Source organism: Chiloscyllium plagiosum, unplaced genomic scaffold (genome assembly GCF_037043375.1).
Source record: "Chiloscyllium plagiosum isolate Xiang-an unplaced genomic scaffold, Cpla_swu_hap1 HiC_scaffold_15, whole genome shotgun sequence".
Classification (NCBI taxonomy): domain Eukaryota; kingdom Metazoa; phylum Chordata; class Chondrichthyes; order Orectolobiformes; family Hemiscylliidae; genus Chiloscyllium; species Chiloscyllium plagiosum.
Window position 1 is genome coordinate 15,254,319 of NW_028270153.1, and position 15,605 is coordinate 15,269,923.

Here is a 15,605-nt window from a genome sequence, read left to right on the forward strand (position 1 = left end):
TCTGGTATAACCTTCTCCTCAGGAACTAAGTCTCATACTGGACTCAAAATATTTTCTCTCTCCACCTGCAGAGTTTCTCTAGCACTCTCTGTGTTCATTTCAGATTTCCAGCATCTACAGTATTTTGCTTTTATTGGTAGGCGTGTTAGAAGATTTGAGTTACTGCAGTGGATGGATATCTGGAGGGCCTTGGTGTTCTGGGTCAATCATTATTTCCTAATGACACCTGTGAAACAGGTCATCTGGCTTTAATGTTCTTCATGTCGATTCAACAATGTACACACGTTCTGAGGAAGGGTCACTCAAGCCCAAACGTTAACTCTGATTCCCCTCCACAGACCTGCTGAGCTTTTCCAGCAATTTCTGTTTTGGTTTTAGATTGGCAGCGTTTGCCAAATTCATAGAATCTGAACTGTCAAGAGAAGGTGAACACTGCGGACAATCGCCTTACAGATTTCAGTGAGTTTTGGCTATCTCTTGCAATTACACTGAGAAAATTCCCAATCTTCTGGAGCATTTTGTAAAGCATTGAAGTGACTGCTTTAGCCTCTTGCCTTGCCCTGTACTGGAGAGATCTGTTCTCAGTACAGATAAAGCATACAGTCACACTTTCACACCGACCGCTTCACACAGTTACATACAGGTAGTCAACCAAACCTATCGCATTTCTTTGCCAAGTATAAAGAAAATGCAAACTGAAGCTTTATAAGGAAAAGCAAAAAGAACAGCACTAAGCCACAGTAATATTCGAAAAAGTCCCCCATTTCAAAATGACAATTCTCCCCTCTCTAGTCTTTTAAACAAATTTAAAATGAAGTTAGATGCACCTGAAGGAGCACTTTAACAAAAATAAATGCTCATGGTCAGTGGAAACCTATCCAGTCAAAGAACGGAACATCATCCAGTCAAAGCAATGTTATCCAGAGCGTTGATGCACTCAGCTCCTGTACTCCCCACTGGTCTGGAAAGACCTCTATAGTGCTGGGGAAGGGGAGGGGGAGGAGATAGCATGCTGGGGGAAGGGGGGAGGGGACAGCGTGCTGGGGAAGGGTAGGACAGCGTAATGGGGGAGGGGGAGGGGACAGCGTGCTGGGGGAGTGGGGGGCAGCGTGCTCCATCTCCAGGGATCCCTGAGCGTCGACGTAACTATGAAAGCGGGGCAGATGGTCAGGAACAACGAGCCCCTACTCAGCTTGCTGCCAGGCTGTGGAGGAAATGCTCTCTGATCTGTCCGACACTCCCCACGGGCGAATCAGGAGCATGGGGCTGACATGCAACCAAACTCTAAGGAGGAGTCCCTTCGAGTAACTGAAGAGGGGAAGTCCTGGGTGACAGTGGAAGGCCACTGGTTCATTTCGATGTCTCTTGGTGCTACTCTGGTAGGAGCTGCTGTTGAGCTCCAGAAACCATGTCGACCAAAGCTCTCCCTGGAAAGGGACTTTTGACAGTCATCATTCAGTGAACTATTGATTTTAAACCAGAAACTGAAGCTGATGGAAAAGCTCAGCAAGTCCGGCACTAGATTGACCCTGATTTCTCTCCGTAGATGCTGCCAGACCTCCTGAGCTTTTCCAGCTGTTTCTGATTTACAGCATTCACAATTCTTTTGGTTTCTATTGATTTTAATTTATTGACATTAATCTCATCTGGAGATTTTCAACAAATAAGCTCTCCTTCTACAACCTCCATGAGTCTGCGCTATGGTTTTACAAAGCATCCATCCCTACAGTGTAGAAACAGGCCCTTCGGCCCAACAAGTCCACAATGACCCTCCAAAGGATAATCCACTCAGACCCATTCCCCTACTCTATTTATTTACCATTGACCAATGGGCAATTTAGCCCGGCCAATCTCCTAACCTGCACATCTTTGGATTCTGGGAGGAAACCGGAGCACCCGGAGGAAACCCATGCAGACACAGGGGAGAATGTGCCAACTCCACACAGACAGTTGCCCGAGGCTGGAATGGAATCTGGGACCTGGCCACTGTGAGGCAGCAGTGCTAACCACTGAGCCACTGTGCCGCCCCTTTACCTTGTGATTTTTCTATGGTTTTGAAATTGAATTCGCTCGTGAGCCCATTTCTTTAACTCTGTTGGAATAATCTGTTTTTATCATTGGCTGAGTGCTTCACTTGCTAACTGATGGGAAGTATCTTATTCAGGCCTGCACCATGAGATATACCATACATATTTGGCAGATTGGGTGTTGGGGAAAGGAGGAAGGAGGGGATGGTAGTGAGGTTGTGGGGGAGTATGGAGAGTAAGGTTGATGAGGGTATAAGTGTTGCATCATCATGGTTGTGTTACTGGGCTAGTAATCCAAAGGCTCGGTCACTGCTTTGATGAGACGTGTTTAAATCCCACAAATGGCAGCTGGGGGAAGTTAAATTCAATTAATAAATCTGGAGCAAAATGTTGCTTTCATTAATTCTGACCAGAAAGTAGAATCACAGATTTCCTACAGAGCAGATAAAGGCTATTTGGCCCAATGGGTCTGCATTGACTCTCCAAAGAGCAAGCCACCCAGACTCACCCCACACCCCATCACGGGGTTTCCCCCATGGATAATCCACCAAACCTGCATATCCCAGGACATTACGGACAATTTAGCATGGCCAATCCAAATATCCTTCACATTCCTGGATACACTGAGGCAATTTAGCAAGTCCACTCGACCTAACCTGACTGTGGGAGGAAACTCATGTAGACACGGGAGAATGCATGAACTCTGCACAGATAGTCACCCAAGGCAGGAATCAAACCTGGGATCCTAACATTGTGAGGCAGCAGTATTAACCACTGAACCACCCTAAATTGTTTTTTAAAAATCTGTCTAGGTTGCTAACACTCCTCAGAGGCCAGTTTCACCCTGTTGGCCTTCTGAATCCAGGTATGGTTGACTCTCAGCTTCTCTCTGGAAAGGCTCAGCAAGTCTTTCAGATGCATTGACCTGCTGCAGAAACTGTGTGAATACTTACTCCACATGGACTGCGGCAATTCAAAAAATGTATGAGCTGTTAGAGTTCGGCATATAACCACCACATGCCAAATACCGAACTAAAACTAAAATTGAAACACGTTGAGTCTTTCACTCTTCAGGTGTTCGACTTCAACGCATTGAAAGCACCGGGAATAGGAAAGGCAGTTATTTGAAGATTGTTTCATTCTGAGCTGAAACCATGAGGTTTCCTGCATTAACGGCACCTCCAATGGAGTTTAAAGTTTCCTTCTCACAGAAATGAGACTTTGTGGCCTCCGTGGAAACAGCAAGTCTACTTACTTACCCAGAGGAGATCAGCTATGAGATATCTGCATCATCCATGGTTCTGTGATTTTGCCATGTTCAGTGTTAATCATGGTATACTGTACAAAGGTACTCACCAGATATCATTGGAAACTGGATCTGGGTTTTTTTTTACAGTATGGAAACAGACCCTTCTGGCCCAACCAGTCCACACTGACCCTCCGAAGAGTAACCCGCCCAGACCCATTTACCTCTGACTAATGTACCTAACACTATGGGCAATTTAACATGGCCAATTCACCTGACCTGCACATCTTTGAACTGTGGGAGGAAACCAGAGCACCCAGAGGAAACCCATGCAGACACAGGGAGTATGTGCAAACTCCACACAGACAGTTACCCGAGGCTGGGATCGAACCTGGGACCCTGGCACTGTGAGGCAGCTTTGCTAACCACTGAGTCACTGTGCTATGTGGTTGATTCATGTGTGGCTTTCCATTTCTTGCACTTTAGATCTTTTCTTCATATCAACTGTGCCAGAGTGTTGTGTGCCAGAATGACTAGCTCATACTACCCAGCTAACAGATATGGAAAGTCATGACAATGCAGCAATAAAGCCAACCTTCATCTCAAGCAAAAGTAAGATTCCCCATGTCGTTTGCACGCTGTTTTCAGGAGTTTGGTTATTTTGTGACTTCAGTTATTTTGTTCTTAAATAACTTCAAAAATTATGTGTGGTGGAATAAAGTTTTATTGGGTAAAGGCAAAATACTGTGGATGTCGGAAATCTGAAATAACCGTGGGGGAATACTGGAAAAACTCAGCAGGTCTGGTGGTAACTGTGGAGAGAGGAATGGAGTTAACATTTTGAGTCCAGTGCGGCTTCTTCAGAACTTCTCTGAAGAAGAGTTGCATCAGACTCAAAACATTAACAGTTTCTTTCTCCACAAATTTAAAAGGGACCTAAGGGGCAACTTTTTCACGCAGAGGGTGGTACATGTATGGAATGAGCTGCCAGAGGAAGTGGTGGAGGCTGGTACAATTAAAACATTTAAAAGGAATCTGGATGGGTATATGAATAGGAAGGGTTTGGAGGGATATGGCCAGGTGCAGGCAAATGGGACTACATTAGGTTAGGATATCTGGTCGGCATGGATGAGTTGGACTGAGGGGTAAAGTTCCATGCTGTACATCTCTATGACTCTTTCAATGCTGCCAGATATTCCAAATTTCAGCAACTTTTTCAGAGTTTTAGTGGAACTTCCTGAGACACATCCAATGCACTACAGGAAGAGGTCCCATCTTTCAGGTGGTACTGCAAGCCTGTGGCCCTTCCACATTAAATATCCCGATCCATTATTCTGAAGGGTGTTCTCCCCAGTCTCCTAGCTAATGTTGAACCCTCAACCAACATCAATATGAAAAGGTTATCACATTGCTGCACACAAATTGGCTGCCCTTAAACACTAATTATAATTCTCAAAAACATTCTTTGGGTGTCATTTGAGGTCGCGAAGGACCCTCTATAAATATAAGTTTCTTTCTGGTATTTCGTGAATGACTTAGACAGAATTATGAAGTGATTTACAAACCCCATGGAACTAGCCCCCAGGCACTGCAGAAAGACAGCAGCGTCTCACAGAATAGATACAAATAAAACATAAGCTGAAAGGGGTTGTCATATAACATGCGTACAACAAATGTACATATACATAAACATCCCAAATTGGATATAGGGGACATATGGAGTGACATAGAATTGCACACTTAACTAGAGGTTGATGCACAGGCAAGAGCTAATATAGGTACACAGAAAGACAATATACTTGTCTGAAAGTCACATAAAAGACATTGGTGCACATAAACACATTGCTGCACACGTGGCATAGCAGAATTGTCACCAGGTTAGCAACTCAGAGACCTAGACTAATGCCATAGCTCAAACCCCACTTAGGCAACTGGGGAATTACAATTACCTCCACAAAGATCTGGCATTGAAAGCTGGTCTCAGTGATGGTAAGTATCGTCAATTGTCATTTAAATAAAAGTGAACTGGTTCATTAGCGTACATCAGGGGAGGAAATCTGCCACCCTAACTAGTTTGGCCTAGATGTGACTCCAAACCCACAGCAGTATGGTTGGCTTTCAAGCCACTCAGATCAAGGGCTATTAGAAATGGGTGATCAATGCTGACCTTACCAGTGACACTCACATATGGTGAAAGAGAAAAGGGACACGTGCTCACCCCAGACTGACACACTCATTAACAGACTGACCTACACACGTGCAGAGAGACTGGTTCATCTAGGTGGGTTGGCATTAGTGAAGTGGAAAACAATCAGGAGTCCGAATCGTTTTGCCTTCCTGGATGAAATAACACATCCGGTAAGGTTTGTAGTGTACAAGAATTAAAATTTAGCTCGCAATTCTTAAATAATAAACAACTAAGAGCAAAATGATGGAGACAGCCCATCAATGTTTGAGACATTTATTAAACCAATGTTGGGGTCAGTAAACCAAAAAATACCTATATTTATATAGAGCCTTGGGTGTAATAAAAATCCCAAAGCGCATTGCAAAACAAAATGATGTTAAACATTATAATAAATACAAAAAAATAATCAAACAATAAAAATGAGTCCTGATTGAATGGTGGGGCAGATTCAATGGGTCAAATGGCCTAATAAATTCTATTTCTTATGGAGCTGCTGAGGAATTAATATTAAATGTTAGGTTAGATGAACAAAAGCTTGGTTAAAGAGGTTGATTTTAAATGTGTGCTATGGAGAACACAGAGAGTTAGAGAGACAGAGATGAACAGGGTGGTGTTCCAGAGCATGAGGACTCAATCACTAAAGACACTGCTATCACTGAGGAGCACTGAAGATTATGAAAAGGTTAGCATTAGTGGACAGAAGATATGGGTGGTTGGGCTGAAAGAAGTGACAGAGACAATGAGAGATTAGACCCTGGTGGAATCAAAAGTGGGCGCAAGAATTTAAAATTAGGACATCGCTAATTGACCAGAGACCCTTGTAGGTCAGTGAGCAGAGGGGCAATGTGAGAACACAGGTTGATCCAAGAAGCAGGGGTTTAGAAGATCTCATGTTTATAAAGAGTAGCATGTGGGAAAATAGCCAGGACTATGTTGCATCATCAAGGCTAAAGGCTTATGAGAGTTTCATAAAACCAATTTACTGGAAACATTAAATTCTGGCCTGTTAGGACCATGTAGTAACTTTCAGTTTGTGCCAGGGCTCCCTGATCCCTCTCCTAGATATCCCCATCCTCTCCTGAAACCATCAACTCTTGTTCTAGATTCATCTTTTGCCTCTGATGTTTCACACATGCCATTCATAAAGTGCATTCCAAACGGTAAGCAGTAAAATGCAATGTGAGTTCTGAGGGGTCACTGGCCTGGATTGATTTCCAGCAAGAAACATGGATCCCTGACTCACTTCGCTCATCATTCCCCATCTCCCCACTACCATATCCAGCAGGTACTGAGACCTATTGCATTCAGGCCTGTTCCTCATCCATTTGGCACAAGATGTATATGCTCACCAAGCCATTAGAGTCATAAGACCATCCGATATAGAAACAGAATTAGGCCATTCAGCCCACTGGGTCTAGTCTGGCTGATGTGTTTCTTAACCCCATTCTCCTGCCTTCTCCCCTATAACCTTAATCCCCTTACCAATCAAGAGCCTATCTATCTCTGTCTTAAATACACTCAATGGCTTGGCGTCCCCAGCCCTCTGAGGCAATGAGTTCCATAAATTCACCACCCTCCAGCTGAAGAAATTCCTCCTTATCTCAGTTCTTAAGAGCCGCCCCCTCACTCTGAGGCTGTGCCCTGGGTCCTAGTCTCTCCTACTAATGAAAATATCTTCTCCATATCCACTCAATCCAGACCTCTCATTATTCTGTAAGTTTCAATCAGAGCTACCCCCTCATCCTTCTAAACTCCATCGAGTACAGACCCAGAGTCCTCAACCGTTCCTCACATGACAAGCCCTTCATCCGCAGGATCATTCTTGCAAACTTCCTCTGGACTCTCTCCAATGTCAGCACATCCTTCCTTAGACACACGGCCCAAAACTACTCACAATATTCCAAATGCAGTCTGACCAAAGCATCATACAGCCTCAGCAGTACATCTCTGCTCCTGTGCTCTAGCCCTCTTCACAGACTCATAAAGTCAAGTAAGGCAGAGACTTTAAATATCATTTGATGCCACCTTGGGGAGAGGTGCATCGTAATTGGGAGGAGGGGTGGGGGGGGGGGGGTGGGGGAAGTCCAAACCTAAGATTTCAAAATGTAAGGCAGTCACTCATAAATCCAGTGGGAGCTTGGGAGAAATGACGTTACCCAGAATGAGGTGAGAATGGAAAACTCATTACCATGTGGGAACGTCGAGGTGAACAGCTTCTACGGTTTGAACAGAAACTGGAGAAGTACGAGAAGAAAAATGGAATGTGCTAATAGGGTTAAAGAATGGGAGGAAGATGATGGAACACAGTATAATCATGTGCTAACTGGCTGAGCCAGACAGCTTGTTTCTCTGCCCTCTACTGCATCTCCTTCTACATCTTCCAGTCTTGTTTTGCCAGGCGCAGTAAATAGATAAACTGTGAACTCCAACATTTGTGTTGGTGCTCCCAAACCCGCGTTGTAGAATTATTATCGTTTAGGAGTTTTAAAAAAAAAAGAATGAATTGATGCCGGGTGATAAGAACATTTTGACTTGCAAAACGCTTTCTTTTTCATTCTCCGTGTTCTCAGTCTTCTTGAGTAAGCTCAATATATGATCTGGAGGATGTACCTAACCACAGCTATTGTACAACCAAACCAAGTTTCCAACCGCAAAGAAAGCTGCACAATGAGCTCAGGCAGCTAGCACTAATAACTAGATAGATCTGCTCTGGTCTCATATTATTGAGGGTCTACCCCCTCACTTGCATCAGCAAGCCCACACATTCAAGCCTCTCAGTTTAACTCTCCTGATGTTAATCGAGGATTTAATGTATTGTGAAAGGATCAACACTTTCTTGTCTTCCATGCCTCATATGTACCATTCTATCTTATTCAAAACAGGGGAAACAGCTTCGAAGCTTTTGCACATGTAAAAGAAATTGTTTTGCTGACTGAAGAGGACTTTCATTAAAAAATGTTTTAACCAGAATTCCAGGGTGTAAGTGGTTATTACAGAGTGTGACCACACTGCACCGTGAAACTACAACTCAAGCTCAGGGAGTTCTTTGTGTGTGTTTGTGTTTGAGATGGCAACAGAACTAGGGCAGAGAATGTACAAGGGGAAAATGTCAGACAGTCACAATTGTGTGTCAAAGTTTATGTAGCTGGAGCAGCACCACACTAAAATTGAATGTGAATTTATAATTCAAACATACAAATAAACATGTCACAATGACATATTCCTGATACAAGAATGAAAACAGAGACACTAATCCTCGTTCTCTCAAGTTGGTGGTGTTGCTCCTAATGTCAAATAGTTCAAAATAATAATAATAGTAAATTGGACAAATGTGTGTGTGCGTGTGTCTGTGTGTGTGTGTTTATGTGTGTCTATGTGTCTCGTGTGTGTGTTTGTGTGTGTCTGTGTGTCTTGTGTTGTGTTTGTTTTATGTGTGCGTGTGCATGTGCATATGTGTGTGTTTATGTGTGTCTATATGTCTCGTGTGTGTGTTTGTGTGTCTGTGTGTCTTGTGTTGTGTTTGTTTTATGTGTGCGTGTGCATGTGCATATGTGTGTGTTTATGTGTGTCTATATGTCTCTTGTGTGTGTTTGTGTGTGTCTGTGTGTCTTGTGTTGTGTTTGTTTTATGTGTGTGTGCGTGTGCATGTCTGTGTGTTTATGTGTGTCTATATGTCTCGTGTTTGTGTTTGTGTGTGTCTGTGTGTCTTATGCTGTGTTTGTTTGGTGTGTGTGTATGCGCGCGTGTGTATGTGTGTTTGTGTGTGTGTGTGTGTGTGTTTGTAAAAATCTGAATCTAACTTTTCAAATTACTGTCAATCTTTCTTTAAATTGTGCAGGAGAAGGCCATTCAGTCCATTCCGCCTCTGCTAGGTATTTGAAAAAGCTATCCAATTAGTACTATTCCCTACTCAATTTCCACAGCCTTGTGTACTTTTTAATCTCTCGTATATATTCAACTCCCTTTTGGAAATTGTTGTTGAATCTATTTCTGCCTTTCAGGCAATATGTTCCAAATCACATCAAGTTATTGTGGTTTAAAAAAGTGTCCTTATCTCCCTTTCCAAAACGAATTGCAGAATAACAACAAATTCTAGGATTGTCCAAACGCATGAGCAGACAGAAATCCCTGGAATCATTACAATCACCAGGTTTACTAAGAGCATGTAAACTGAGGGAGACAGGAGACGCACAGGGATAGACAAACTGATTCGCAATTCCCATACGTTAGACAAGGGCAGGAGTACAACACTGTGAAGCATACCACCTTTCTGCAGTTAGTCTGGCAGCGGCTGCGGAGAAAAAGCAAAGTTAACGTTTCGGGTCCCGTGACCCTCCTTCAGAATGTTCTGGAGACAGGTCACTGGATCCAAAATGTTAACTCTACTTTCTCTTTCCACAGATGCTGTCAGACCTGCTAGGTTTTCCCAGCTATTTCTAGTTTTGTTTCTGATTTCCAGTACTCACAGTTCTTTGGTTTTATTTGTTTACTGTCTGCAGCTACTGAGGCTCTTGTACTTGGGGAAAGGCGATAACATGCAGGAAAGTTACAGGAAGATGCAAGAGCTTAGGAGTGGGGATAATGAGAAAGAACTGGGAAAATAACCGTGTGTAGAGAAAAATGGTGGATGAAATGTGTGCGGATTGTATATTGATTGTGATAGATCATTTGTTTAATTATTTATTCATCATATTTAATTGTTTGCCGGCAATAATGCATAAACTGAGGATTTGCTCGAGCCCCTGTTGGTATACACAGATAAAAGAAGTTGTTTGGTTTTGGGAATGTACATCTGCAATGTGCAACTCTGTAAATAAATATATAATGACTGAAGAGTTGTTCCGCTCTACCCTTCAACCTGCTCTCTGGAGTAGAATTGTCTCCAGCTGAATTTTCTTAATCAGTGTGCTTCCAGGCTAATGAGAAGGCAAGCAATGTTGGATCTAGCTTTAGAGAATGCAATGGGGCACTGCAGCTTTGTTCAGTCAGATGTAGTTGGGAGACCTGCCTGATCCTTTGTGAATTGTGCCATGGAACTCCAAACTTTAGATAGGATAATAGTAACTTATTATTATCTTAGCAATAACTCACTTGGGTAATAAAGAACTATAACCCCAATTAATTGGCGCCTAAGAGAGGCCACTTTATCCTTCTGAATTCACCCACCTGCTTTGAAGCGGACATGATAACAGTTCAAGCACTGAAATGTAATTTTGCTTTTCCAAATAACACAGGCCTCAGCACTTACATAACGTACCAATGTTTCCACTATTTCTGATTAGCAAAGTTATGAGTTAGAATTTAGAATAATGTAGACAGAACTAGGGTTTTTCAATTAGTTAGAAGGAATGTTCAGAATTAAAAATCACCAGGTTATAGTCCAACAGGTTTAATTGGAAGCACTAGCTTTTGAAGCGCCGTTCCTTCATCAGGTGGTTGTGCGATTTTTAGCTTTGTATACCCCAGTCCAACACCGGCATCTCCAAATCATGAGTTCAGAATGTATTTTTAGTTTTTGTACAGCTTCTGAAAACGTACTTATAATGTATTCTGCCCTGTCCTGCTTCTACTTCAGATGCTAAACATAAATAAAGTTTTATTTTTAAGAACTTGTCAATTTCTTAACATTTTAAACTTGTCAATTTCTCTGTAGACTGGACCCTTGCCCATGTTTCTCAATATTTGCATTAGCAGATTCCAAAACTAATGCAGTGATCAAAAAGATGGAAAATAATAACCATTGTCTACTGTAGGAAAAATCCATCTTATCCACTGATGTCCTTTACAGAAGGAATTCTGGCATCCTTACCTGATCTGGCCTACATTTGACTCCAATACCACAGCAATATGGTTGACTATTAAATACTCTCTGGTCAATTAGGGGTTGGTCATAAATGCTACCCTAATCACATATCAAGAGTGAACAATAAAAAAAAATAGCCACCATTTAGTCTCAAAAAGATGTTCATCCTTTTATTTAGACTTAATGATTTGCCTTAGGATAACTGTAAGTTGTAAAGAATATATGAACATTGAACCATACAGCACAGTACAGGCCCTTCGGCCCTCAATGTTGCGCTGACCTATAAAACCGATCTAAAGCCCATGTAACCTACACTATTCCACTCTCATCCATATATTTATCCAAAGATCATTTAAATGCCCTTAAAGTTGGCGAGTTATGAGTTCAGTTGAAGCTACTTGAACCCGCATGACCCAGAATTGCCCTCAGTGGGGGCTGTTTCAGGATGTGCAGTGAGAAAGGTGCCATATAAATGTACATTATTGTCAATCAGACTAAGTTGGTGGAGAATGAATAAGAATAGCAAAATACTTTAAGAGATTAATGTGCGAATGTCACAAAACCCAGGCACTGCCACACATCTCACTGACTTTGCAAAGGCTGTTACACGTGACAATAAGTTCAATTCAATTCAATTCGATTTGAGTTACATATCTTCAGCAACAGTGTGTCGTGAACACAGACAGTTTCCCCTTAGTCAGCACCCATATTCCCCACCCACAGCTCTCCGAAAACATTGCAAAACTTGCAAAATGTGACCCGAGACGTTAGAGCTGATTGAGCACACTGTTGGGGCAGAGTTGACGAGAGCTTTGCTGTGGTTCCCAGCTCGCTCCATCAGACCTGGGAGAGGTGTGTGTGAAATGAGAAGATCCCATCTGCCAGCACTTACAGCCTCACACACTGATGGACCCAAACTTTACACACACACAGACACACACACACAGACATACACACACACACACAAATCAGCTATCACAGCGCGAAAATTATTCTATATATTTCTTCAGCTCCCTTGTTCTCATCATTGCTGGTAAAATATATAACATTTAATACTTACAGCATTGTCTCCTCTGTTCACTGATACAAGTCTTATCTCCTCTCTTGCACTTTTCCTCCTCACTGGAGGATGCAAAACCCAACAATCAGTTAATCCAATAAAGCCCCTCCTGGGGTGAAGAAGGTAGAACGTTGATGTGACCTGGAATCTTACAAGAGCACTAACAGTGTGGAGATTATGTTTGTGCAGAATGAGTCATTATGCAGCTACAGCTGGAGTTGTCTCCAGAGTGTGCAATGTTGTCTGATGACATGCTGGCTTTAAGTCCCAGCATTTACATAGCTGGCATCAGCTCTACATCTCCCCAGTTGTGTTTCCTGTGACGTTCTACCTTAAGCCTGTCTGATAAATGGTTCCTGTTTATGCTCATATTTTGCGCAATAACTTTTTTCTGACTGTGTAATGGAATGTTTACCCCTCATCACAAGCTCCATCCATCTAGCAAATCCGCATCGAACTGATTTTTTTTGTGTGGGGGTATGGGTTGTCAATGTTTTACGTTCGGACATAACTTTCCTTCCAGTTCAATTTCTTGCTGCTTTTCTCCTGGTCATTGCTAGGTTTCACTGACATTCAGGGCTGTGTGAACCCTGACATGCCTTCGCCATTATTTTTATACCTGCCCTGGCATTAAAGTCATGCCAATCCAGAGATTCCAGCTGTTCTGCTGTGGAGGCAACACTGCCAAGCCCAATTCCATTCTCATCTGCTGCACTGCATCAGCTGCAGGGAAAAGATGGATAGAGAGGTGCTTCCACCCAGGGGAATCGCATCTTCACTTTGCCAGGCTGTTTGAGATTTCAGATCATCTCAATATCACGCGGCGGAACTGTAATATGCTTTTGCCCCATTCTCTTAAAATCAAAATTTGTATTGCATTCTGTCTGGGTCTGCAGACGGACCCTACAAAGGATTCTGTAGTCATGGAATGTATTGGGTACCTGGCTGGGAGGTACTGAGGCAACATTCTCTGTCAATGTTCCATTGTAATGGGGAGGTGGTGGGGTCATAGTAACCCCACTGGGCTAGAAATCCAGAGGCTGAGGTAAATGCGAGAGGGACATGTGTTCAAATCCCACCACAGCAGCTAGTGAGTTTAAATTCAATTAATACATCTGGAATATGAAACTAACAGCATTAATAGTGACCATGAGACTGTCGTTAATTAAAAACCAACTGGTTCACCAATCAGAGAAGGAAATCTGCCATCCTTTGTCAATCTGGCCTACATGTGACTCAAAACCTATACAAATATTGACTCTTAATATAACTCTCCAAATGGCCTTTCAACCTATTGAGTTTGAGGACAATTAAAGATGGGTAATAAATACCAAAATCCCAATCCCAAAAATGAAAAATTTTTTCAGCTGACCTGACAAGGATTTAATCCACACATATTTACAGACAGGGCCAACAGCTTGCTGTATTTGGTCATCTCAAATCTGCCTGAATAGTATCTCAATCACCAACTTGAAACATTGATTTTCGTCATGGTGGCAGGACAGAAGACATGATGAAGATTCACTGTTCTCCATCAGCACCTTCCAAACATGTATCCTGCATCACTTGGAAGGATACAAGCAGCAGGGATGTAAGAACAGCACCATTCCAACCTCACTGTCAACATCCTGGCCTATTGCTGGTTCTATTATCTAAGTTTTCAGAAATGCAAGACTCCAGAATTGGAGGAGCTTGGTAATTTTGGAGGGTTGTGGGTTTGGAGGAGAGAATAGAGATAGGGAAGGGTGAGGCAATGAAGGGATTTGCAAGCAGGGATGAGGATTTTCTCTGGGTGCTCCAGTTTCCTCCCATAATCCAAAGATGTGCAGGTCAGGTGAATTGGCCATGCTAAATTGCCCATACTATTAGGTGCGTTAGTCAGGGGTAAATATAGGGTAAGGGAATGGGTTTGGGTGGGTTTCTGTTCGGAGGGGCAGTGTGGACTTGTTGGGATGAAGGACCTGTTTACACACTGTAGAGAATCTAATCTAAAAAAAGTGATAGTCAACTTGGAGCTACTGTGAGTTAGCAAGCACAAGGGATGGGTAAAGAAAACATGATGTAACTCGAGGGAGATAATAGACAATAGACAATAGGTGCAGGAGTAGGCCATTCTGCCATTCATGCCTGCACCACCATTCAATATGATCATGGCTGATCATCCTTAATCAGTATCCTGTTCCTGCCTTATCTCCATAACCCTTGATTCCACTATCCTTGAGAGCTCTATCCAACTCTTTCTTAAATGAATCCAGAGACTGGGCCTCCACTGCCTTCTGGGGCAGAGCATTCCACACAGCCACCACTCTCTGGGTGAAGAAGTTTCTCCTCATCTCTGTCCTAAATGGTCTACCCCGTATTTTTAAGCTGTGTCCTCTGGTTCGGCACTCACCCATCAGCGGAAACATGTTCCTGCCTCCAGAGTGTCCAATCCTTTAATAATCTTATATGTCTCAATCAGATCCCCTCTCAGTCTTCTAAACTCAAGTGTATGCAAGCCCAGTCGCTCTAGTCTTGCAGCATAAGGTAGTCCCGCCATTCGAGGAATTGACCTTGTGAACTTATGCTGCACTCCCTCAATAGCCAGAATGCCTTTCCTCAAATTTGGAGACCAGAACTGCACACAGTACTCCAGGTGTGGTCTCACCAGGGCCCTGTACAGCTGCAGAAGAACCTCTTTGCTTCTATACTCAATTCCTCTTGTTATGAAGGCCAGCATGCTATTAGCCTTCTTCACTACCTGCTGTACCTGCATGCTTACCTTCATTGACTGGTGTACAAGAACACCCAGATCTCTTTGTACTGCCCCTTTACCTAAATTGATTCCATTTAGGTAGTAATCTGCCTTCCTGTTCTTGCCACCAAAGTGGATAACCATACTTTATCCACATTAAACTCCATCTGCCATGCATCTGACCACTCACCTAACTTGTCCAGGTCACCCTGTAATCTCCTAACATCCTCCTCACATTTCACCCTGCCACCCAGCTTAGTACCATCAGCAAATTTGCTAATGTTTTGCTGATACCATCTTCTATATCATTAACATGTATTGTAAAAAGCTGCGGTCCCAGTACTGATCCCTGCAGTACCCCACTGGTCACTGCCTGCCATTCCGAAATGGAGCCGTTTATCACTACTCTTTGTTTCCTATCAGCCAACCAACTTTCAATCCAAGTTAGTACTTTGCCCCCAATACCATGCGCCCTAATTTTGCTCACTATGATATGTGTTAGATGACCTTAAGTTCATGCAAGATGGAGAACTAGCCATGAGAAATG

At 42.9% G+C, this 15,605-nt stretch overlaps 1 protein-coding gene across 1 annotated transcript in view; it reads right to left on the reverse strand.

Moving 5' to 3' along the window:
- The window catches only part of LOC122560262 (src-like-adapter 2), a 34,617-nt gene extending 22,017 nt beyond the window's left edge, over positions 1 to 12,600 (reverse strand). Inside the window, exon 1 of the mRNA XM_043710775.2 lies at positions 12,325 to 12,600. The gene's annotated coding sequence lies outside the window, so the exon portion shown is untranslated. The remainder of the gene's footprint in view (positions 1 to 12,324) is intronic.
- Between the last annotated feature and the right edge of the window lie 3,005 nt (positions 12,601 to 15,605).